Source organism: Onychomys torridus, chromosome 6, assembly GCF_903995425.1.
Source record: "Onychomys torridus chromosome 6, mOncTor1.1, whole genome shotgun sequence".
In the NCBI taxonomy this organism is placed as follows: domain Eukaryota; kingdom Metazoa; phylum Chordata; class Mammalia; order Rodentia; family Cricetidae; genus Onychomys; species Onychomys torridus.
In genome coordinates, this window is record NC_050448.1 from 15,401,696 (window position 1) to 15,411,278 (window position 9,583).

Sequence of the window (9,583 nt, forward strand, 5' to 3'; positions counted from 1 at the left end):
AGAAAAAGAAAGAAAAATCTAATCGGCATGTGGACAAAAAACTCAAACAGAATTTTTACAAAGATAATTTATCCAAATAGACATGAGAAAATGATCCTTACCGCAAAACACGGGTCTTTAAACAATTGTAGTCAGAGTTAGTACAATGGATAAAACTAAGTTTCTAATACAACTGCCTTGCTGTTGGGGGCAGGGTGCAAGTTACAATAACCATTCCTAAAACTTGAAAGCATCAGTCACATCGGCACACAGAACCTCACAGGCCGAACCACACTGAAACACTCACACGCTCACACGTGTATCAGATTGTTAATAAGAACGCTCAGGGTGGTACTGTCATCAAGAGCCCCAGCTGGGAACTGTGTACTGACAGCCACAGAGTTATTCTGTTGGGGAATATTAATAAGGGGAGTTTTATTCATCAGTGAAAATTAATGAACTTGTTATGTATAGGAACATGAGAGAATCTCACAAATACACTGAGTGAAAGAAAGTGAATGAATCTAAGCAACAGGTGAAAAGCTTGGACAGTCATGCTAATCACAGAGAGATGACTATGATGACCAGCAAGGGACACATTTTGGTTTCTGCATGTAGCATTTCCAGAAGTGCTCAGTTTCTTGATGTCTGTAAGGCTACACAGATGTGCTAACAGTGAGAATTCATTGTGATGCATATGAACAACACATGTTCTTTCTGCATAATGTACATATGCATAATGAAAAATGATTTATTAAGTAGAAAATTAAGAAAACATAAATACACAAAGTTAATAAGTGGGAAATAGTTATCAAATTTAAGCAAACTTTTGGAAAATGAGTCCATTTTGTGCAACACACTAAAAAAGCATTTTAGCCCCAGGTAAAACATATTTTCTAAAAAAATATAACTTACCCTAATAGAGGCAAAAAAAACCTCAAGCATCTTGATTCTAAATAAATAAGTAAATGGAAATTATATGACTATATCCATGGAGAAATCCAAAGTAACAAATGAAAAAGCTTTTTAGAACAATAACTAAATTTAGTAAAGTATCAGATCATAAAATCATCATCCAGAGATCAACAAACTCCATGGGTGCAATCACACCAGGTGGTATGGAGAAGATCCCTGCGACAGCCACATGGAAAGACAATGGACTTGAAGAGAATGAATCATCTCACTGCAATTAGACAGGTGGGACAGTGAGACAGAAAACACAGCAGGGAGCCAATCATTCTGACACAGCAATGAGGGACAGAATCTTCCAGACCTTCAGGGATAGGCACACTGTCCTAGCCATGGGTTTGGCATCAGCAAATGGCAAAATGGGAAAGGATAACATTTGACCCCTTCCTCATATCTCACACAGAGGAAAATTCTGATATGTTAGATTTGAATATTGCTGTTTAATGAGCTACACAAGCACTAGAAGTGAGGTTCGTGAAAAGGGGAAAACATGCCTTAGATCTGGAAGGGCACCCATCTCCAAAAAATCTTGTTATCCAGAAGGAACTCATAACTTAAGAATACATAACCCTCTTGTCAGCAGAGAGGCTTCATCCAGCAATCAATGGAAACAGATGCAAAGACCCACAGCCAAACATTAGGAAGAGATCAGGGAATCCTGTGGAAGAGGGGTAAGAAGGATTATAGGAACCAGAGGGGTCAAGGACACCACAAGAAAACTCACAGAATCAACAAACCTGAACTCATAGGTGCTCACGGAGACTGAACCTACAACTAGAGAGCCTGCATGGGACTGACCTAGGTCTTCTGCATATATATTACAGTTGTCTAACTTGGTCTCCTGTGGGACTCTAACAGTGGGAGCAGGGTGTAGTTGGAGTTTTTCTGTGTCCACCCAGCTCCTGTAGCCACTCAGACCCAAGTAAATACAGAGACTCATATTACTTATAAACTGTATGGACTTGGCAGGCCTCTTGCTATCTAGTTCTTATTGTTTGTTTGTTTGTTTTTGTTTTTCGAGACAGGGTTTCTCTGTGTAGCTTTGAGCCTTTCCTGGAACTCACTTGGTAGCCCAGGCTGGCCTCGAACTCACAGAGATCTGCCTGGCTCTGCCTCCTGAGTGCTGGGATTAAAGGTGTGCACCACCACCACCTGGCTACTATCTAGTTCTTATACTTTAAATTAACCCATTTCTATTAATCTATAAGTTGCCATGTGGATCGTGGCTTACCAGTACTTTACATCTTACTTTTCATGGCAGTGGCAGCTGGCAGCATCTCCTGACTCAGCCTTACACTTCCCAGAATTCTCCTCTCTCTTGTCCTATGTATATTATACTTCCTGCCTGGCTACTGGCTAATCAGCATTTTATTTATCAATCAATTAGAGCAACACATTCACATCATACAAAAAATCCCCAGCAGCAGGAACTGTCTTTGACTCTTTTGAAGGCTTTTAGCACTCTATTCCTCATACTGGGTTGCTTTATCCAGCCTTAACACTAGGGGAGGTATGCAGTCTTACTGCAACTTTATGTGCCATGTTTGGTTGATACCTGTTAGAGGCTTGTCCTTTTCTGAATAGAAACAGAGAAGGAATGAATGCAGCAGGGTGGGAGGTGAGAGGGGGGAGGTGAGAGGAGAGGAGGGAAAACTGCAGTTAGTATGTAAAACAAACTACTAATAATAATTTTTAAAAGGAATACATACTTTGTTTTGTATTGACAGAACAGTTTATTTGCCTACCTCTCCCGACAGGCCACTCCTGAACAGAAGTGTTCATAGCTGTACTCTGCTTTGGTGCAGCTGTGTCCACAGGAGGGACTCTGGCCAAGGCAGCTCTAAGCTCAATGACCTGAGCAGAAGTCCAGACTCAGCTCCACTTGATGTTCTTGTCCTCTTCGGTCATGGCTGGTAAGTCAGTGACGATGCCAGAGCCAATGGTGTTGTTACCGTCCCTCAAAGTGAAACGCTGGCTTTTCTCTAAGATTATGGGCTGCCGCAAGATGAGGCTGAGCTTCAAGTCCTCTCCAGGCATGGCAAGTTCCTTCCCTGGAGGTAAGATGACTCGGCAGGCCATGTCCCAGGTCAGGGAGAACATGACAGGCATGAAGTGAGATACAAATGGTTTGTGGAGGCCACCCTCCTCCTTGCTGAGGATGTCAACCTGGGCCTCCAACTTCTGGTGGGGCTGTATGGAGCCTGGCTTGACCATGACCAAGCCACGCCTCAAACCTCCTGCTTCAGGCCTGGGACCAGAGCGCCCAGGTTATCCCCTGCCTCAGCCCTCTCCAGGCTCTTGTGGAACATCTCGATGCCTGTCACCACAATGCGAATGTTCTTGTTATGTCCCAGCAACTCACACTCATCGCCTTCTTCAAAATGACACGCTCCAGTGTACCTGTCACCACTGTGCCCTGGCCAGGAATAGAATAAACTGACTCTACAGGAAGCAGAAAGGGCTTCTCCAGGTTCCGGGTGGGCACTGGGATGTGTCCACAGCATCCAGGAGCTTCTGCACTGACTTCACACCTAGCTCAGGGTCACGTTGCTCAAGGGCATAGAGAACAGAGCCTACGATGACCAGGGCCTCCTCTCCTTTATGTTGCAATTCAGTGAGAAGTTCCCGGATCTCCAGCTCCCCTAGTTCCACCATCTCTGAGTCCCGGACAGCATCTGCCTTGTTCACGTGGATCACAACATGCTCCACTCCTATCTGTTTAGCCAGTACTAAGTGCTCTCGGGTCTGGGGCGTGGGGCCATCATTAGCTGCCACCACCACCAGGATGCAGCCATCCAGAGGTGCAGTGCCTGTGATCATATTCTTAACATAATCTGCATGACCAGGGCAGTCTGTGTGGGCATAGTGGCGGGCAGCAGTGCTATACTCCACGTGAGCTGCATTGATGGTGATACCCCGAGCTCGCTCCTCAGGGGCATTGTCTATCTCCTCGTACTTCTTGAACTTAGCTCCACCTCCCTTGGCTAGAATGTTCGTGATGGCCGCTGTCAGGGTGGTCTTGCCGTGGTCCACATGACCGATGGTGCCCACATTCACATGGGGCTTGCGCACGTAGGTCTTGGCCTCAACGGCTAGACCGCAACACAAGAAGGGCAATGCCCGGGTCAGGCTGGCGCAGAGACCGCTGAAGCGGGGCGTCGCTCGTAATAGGGTGATGGCTGCCATTGTGGTAGTACTTGGGGACAGGGAAGGACAGGCGAGGAATACATACTTCTAAATAGAGATATCTCAAATAGTTGAGAAATACGTTAAAAAATATTCAAATGTGGGGATGAGGTAGACAGAGGCAGGCAGATCTCTGTGAGTTTGAGGTCACCTGGTATACAAAGTGAGATCCAGGACTGCCAGGGCTGTTACACAGAGAAACTCTGTCTTGAAACACAAAAAGAAAAACAAGCAAACAAACAAACTAAAATATTCAATATCCTTAGCCATCAGGGAAATGCAAATCAAAACTACTTTGAGATTTCATCTTAAGTGGGGGCCCACAGAGACTCCATAGTGTGGCCTTATTCCATCTTGATTCAAGGTCAGAGAATCCGAGCTTGTTTTGCCCCACAAGGCTGCATAATAAGATGTTTGGGCCAAAGGCATGGTTACCAGGTGTCTTATACTTCAAGGCCTAATTATGGGATATTTTGCCATAAGGTGTGGCTACTAGATGTTTTGAGAACTAAGGAAGTGTTTACACTTGTCTGTACTTTGTCCTTGAGAGGGGGAAGTCTTTTGCCTCTCCCCTTGCTGGTGTATAAAAAGCCCATGAGAAATAAACTTGGGGCAACTGTGGTATTGATCCACAGCCCTCCTGATGCTATCCTGTGTCTCTGTCTTTCTATTTTATGTCTACTTCTCTATTTTTCATATCTATTATTTCTCAGTCCTCACTCCTCCCTTAAAGGATTGTTTAATAGTTGGGTGGGGCCCGGTAATCTTACACCTGTCAGAATGGCTAAGAACAATAATACAAGTGACAGCTCATGCTGGCAAGGATGTAGAGCAAGAATACTCCTCCACTGCTGGTGGAAGTGTAAACTTGTACAGCTACTTTGGAAATCAATATGGTGGTTCTTCAGAAAACTGGGAATTGATCTATCTCAAGACCCAGCTGTACCACTCCTGGGCATATACCCAAAGGACATTCCATCCAACCACAAGGGCACTTGCTCAACTATGTTCATAGCAGCATTATTTGTAATAGCGAGGACCTGGAAAAAACATAGATGTCCCTCAACTGAGGAATGAATGGGTAAAAAAAAATTGGTACATTTACACAATAGAGTATTTACTCAGCTGTTTAAAAATGATGTCATGAAATTTGCAGGCAAATGGAGGCAACTAGAAAAAAATCATCCTGAGTGAGGTAACCTAGACCCAGAAAGATAAGTATGGGATATATTCACTTATTAGTGCATATTAGCTGTTAATAAACGATAACCAAGCCAAAATCCATAGACCCAGAGAGTTAGGTAAGGAGGAGTTCTAGGGAAGGTGCATGGATCTCCAGGGGAATGGGAAATAGAATAGATTTTGCAGATAGACTCAGGTCGAATGGGGACAGGAGCAGGAGGGATCAGGTAAAGTGGGAGGTAGGATGGAGATGGGATGAAGAGAGAATGCAGAGAGAGACAGCTAGGACTGGGAGCTTAGGGGATGGTATGGAAACCTAGTTCAGTGGGAACTTCCTCGATTCTATGGGGGTGATCCTAGTGAGTACTCCTAGTAATGGGCTATCAGGAGTCTCAACGGGCCATCTCTTCTAGCCAGGCAAGGCTCCCAGTGGTGGGCCATTGTTGCACTCAGCTTAGTTGTTGGCAGAGGGTGTGGGGTGTCCCATGTGTTAGTTTTGTGCAGTGCTGTTTACCCTGTGAGAAAAGTCATGAGGCACAACAGAAGCACGATAAAAGTTTATTAGGAGAAGGGAAGGACAGAAAAGAATGTGCTTAGGCCTGTTTAGAAGACATGTGCAGGAAAAGGAGGAGGGTATATGGGATCTGCCTTTTATGGACTCACCTGCACATGTGCATATGAGCTTACATAGCTATGCCACACATGCTATGATTACATGGTCATGCTGCATGCAAATTATGCAACCACGCAGTGCACGGATTACTTAGGACATATGGCCCTGGAAATGACTAAGCACCTTGCCGGTCAATACGGGGTCATGGGGCATGGCTAGAGATCCTATCACCATATAGATTTCCTAACATCCCAGGCTGATGATAGGACATCAGAGTTGCTCTTCACAAAGTGATGGTGGGGCATCGCTGAGGACAACATCTGCACAGCTCATTGACACGGAGAGGTTGAGCTAGTGCCTTCATGGAGCCTTCACCCCTATGTTCTAGTCTCTTAAGTGTGAGAGTCCAGCTCCTATCTTTTGAAGGGGTCTTAGGTGAAGGAGAGGATAAGAAAATATCAGGTAGAATTATAGGCCTAGACAAATGAGAAGAAAGACAGAAACACAGGATAGCTTCGGGAGGGCCTGGATCAATACCCAACAGCCTCCTCATTTGTTCAAAAGGGCTTTTTATAATATGCCAAGAGGAGAGGAAAAAGACACCCCCCTCCCTTGAAAGATCAAAGCACCTGTACAGCCAAGTGTAGACCCTTCCAAACACCTGGTAAACACACTTGTGGTCAGATCATCTTCTTTTGCAGCCCTTCTGGATAAAGTAAGCTCAGATTCTCTGACCCTGAGTAAGTTCTCACTAGGAAGCCTATGTGCCCTCCTATAAGAAAGATACTCTGCAGGCTATCAAAAGAGAAATGTGGACACCAATCTAGCCATAAAATCTTTGATCTACAATCTGTTCTGCCTTCAAGATGTGCTGGAGCAATGGCAACACAGAACTGGTGGGATCAGTCAACCAATGTCTGATTTAACTTGAGGCCCACTCCATGAGAGGGAGTCCATACCCAATACTGCTCAGCTGGCCAAGAACAGGAGACTAAATATCCCAGAAATTTAGGGTAGAACCAAACATGACTGGTCTATAAATAAATAAGTATCAATGAAATGACTCCTAATGATATTCTACAATACTCAAGATTGGTGCCTTGTTCAGTTGTTGTCAGAGAGGCTTCCTCTGGCAGCAGATGGGAGCAGATAAATGGCAGACATTATGTGCAGAAATAGTCTAAGTTGGATGTCTTCATTGGGTCTCTCCCCTCAGAGCTCAGGGAATCCCTGTGGAGGGGAGGTGGAAAGCCTGTAGGAGTCAGAGGAGATGGAGGACACCAGGAGAACATGATCTATCTAATCAACTAAACTGGGCTCCCATGGGCTCACAGAGACTGAACTGGCAAGTATGGGGCCTGCAGGGGAGAGTGGATCTAGGGGAGAGGGAAGGTGAGGAGGAGATGGGAGGAGTATAGGGAGGGGGAATTGTGGTCAATATAAATTGTATGAGAGAAAAATCTATTTTCAATTTTTAAACAAAGGAATAAAATTTTCAAAATTTCTATAGCAAAATAAGCACTTTAGGAAAAATAAAATATCTGGAACTAGAGACCTGAGTTTGACTTCTAGTGTTCCTGCTGAGCATCTCTAATTGCCCTGACCACCCCTCCCTCTTGTGGGTACCTGCACTTAAGTGTCTATTCACACACACACACACACACACACACACACACACTCATGCATACATATACTTTTAAAAATCTTTAAAAAGACAGAAAAGTAGTAATAAAACAAGCAAACAAGCAAGCAAAACTAAGCTAGGCTGATCGATACAACCTGTAGCACCAGTGATTGGGAAGTGAAGGTAGGAATAGCAGAAGTTCAAAGTCATCCTCAGCTACACAGCCAGTTCCAGGCCAGTCTAGGCTATATGAGACCCTGTCTGGAAAATAAAAGCAGGAAAAATAAAGTTTCCAGTGGCAAACTGAGTACAGAGGTTGCCACTAACCTAACAAAGAGTTAGTAACCCAATATATAAAATACTTCTAACACCTGAGAAGTTGCAAGCTCCAACTTTATGGAAAAACAGACTAGCTGGTTTCTGCCAAAACAACACATAATTGGTCCTAAGTTGTATGAAAGTATGTTCAGCCTCCTTCATTACACACTCATACACAAAAAGCCAGTTAAATCTGCTCTGAGTTGTTGGACAACATAACCTTTGGCTGAGAGTAAGCTAAGGTATTTTCATACTTTAGTCATGAGAAAGAAAGATTGCAGGCAAGTATCTCAACAATATGCATTCCAGTGCATTTACTCATTGACACAAGCCCCCTCCCCATAAATATCTATCACAAGTATACGTGAGCAAAATATGACATTCAAACACACAGAATGCACAGAACTACTCTTTTGCTTGGTTTGTAAAAGCATTAGAAAATGCAAACTACTGTCAACAGCCAAGACCAACCTGGAAGAGGTAAATAAAGTATGACATGGTTACACAATGGAGCAGTAGAAAGGAATGTGAAATATGCCGTAGGGATTGTGGGGTTCTGTTCAGTATACAATGCTAGGTAGAAGGGCAAGGGGGAAAGAAAATGTATAGTAATAGAAGTGTGTGAGTATTCGTGTGTGTGTGTGTGTGTGTGTGTGTGTGTGCGCGCGCGCACGCACGCACACGTGGGTGTATGAGAGACACTACCAGGTACCTGTTGCAGAAAAGAAAATTCACTCATACATTTAAAATGCAATATTTTGAATATTCATTTCTTCTAGATATACTTGAATGATCAAGAAAACTACAAAGAACAAGTATTTTTGGCTTGTTTTTGTATTTGTGAAACAAAGAAACACAATATAAGGAGAGTTTAAATTAAAAAAGCAAGCAAGCAACCCTTGCCATCCTAACTTTGAACTGTGAGTAGAGTGAACTGCTGTGGGGGAAAAAATCTCATTCCTCATCTCAGACCACTGAAAAGCAGTGTCCAGTTCAGAAGCAAGAGCCACCCCTGCTGCCCAGGCAGAGGTCTTTGGGGCCACTGGCTGAGGGTAGAGCAGCAATACAGGAAAACATGTGATGTGTTGAAACTTAGCAGCTATACGTAAATCTTCCAGTCAATAATGACACTTTAAGAAACTCATCAACTCCCTTTGGAGAACAATAGAAATGCAGTGCATTATTCTAGAAACTGGTTAAAAAGAGAAAGAGTTAATGTGTGTTCAACCTTAATTACAGGGACTACCCCAAAGTAAATAAGAGTTGATGAGGAATATTTCTTTAGAGATATATTCAAGCTGGTAAACAAAGAAGGAAAAATAGAACAGTGGATTCTGATGCTTTTAATTAATTAATGGGACTTGGCAAGGATCATTGATTCTTGCTAACATCTCAGAAAGAGAGACAACCAGGCATTTCGTGTCTCCTGATGGACACACACAGTGCCACTTAGGGAACAATCTCACAGAGGAGAATTAAACCTGGATCTGATCAAGCCTGTCTGTCAAACTATCAATTTACAGGAAAACAGGGACCAGAAACCATCCCAGTTAACACTCAGGACACACAAACAGCTGTATTCATGCCTGAAGATTTATACAGAAAGAATTTTAACCAACAAAACGTGAAAAGAAAAAAGCTCAAGGCGAATGTGGATTGAGTGATTTTCAGTTGCAGCTTGTGGACACTATTAGGATTCTACCTTACACATC

At 43.6% G+C, this 9,583-nt stretch overlaps 1 pseudogene; it reads right to left on the bottom strand.

The window, feature by feature from the left end:
- Window positions 1-2,806: 2,806 nt before the first annotated feature.
- Window positions 2,807-4,134, bottom strand: LOC118586326 (annotated as a pseudogene).
- Window positions 4,135-9,583: the final 5,449 nt, after the last annotated feature.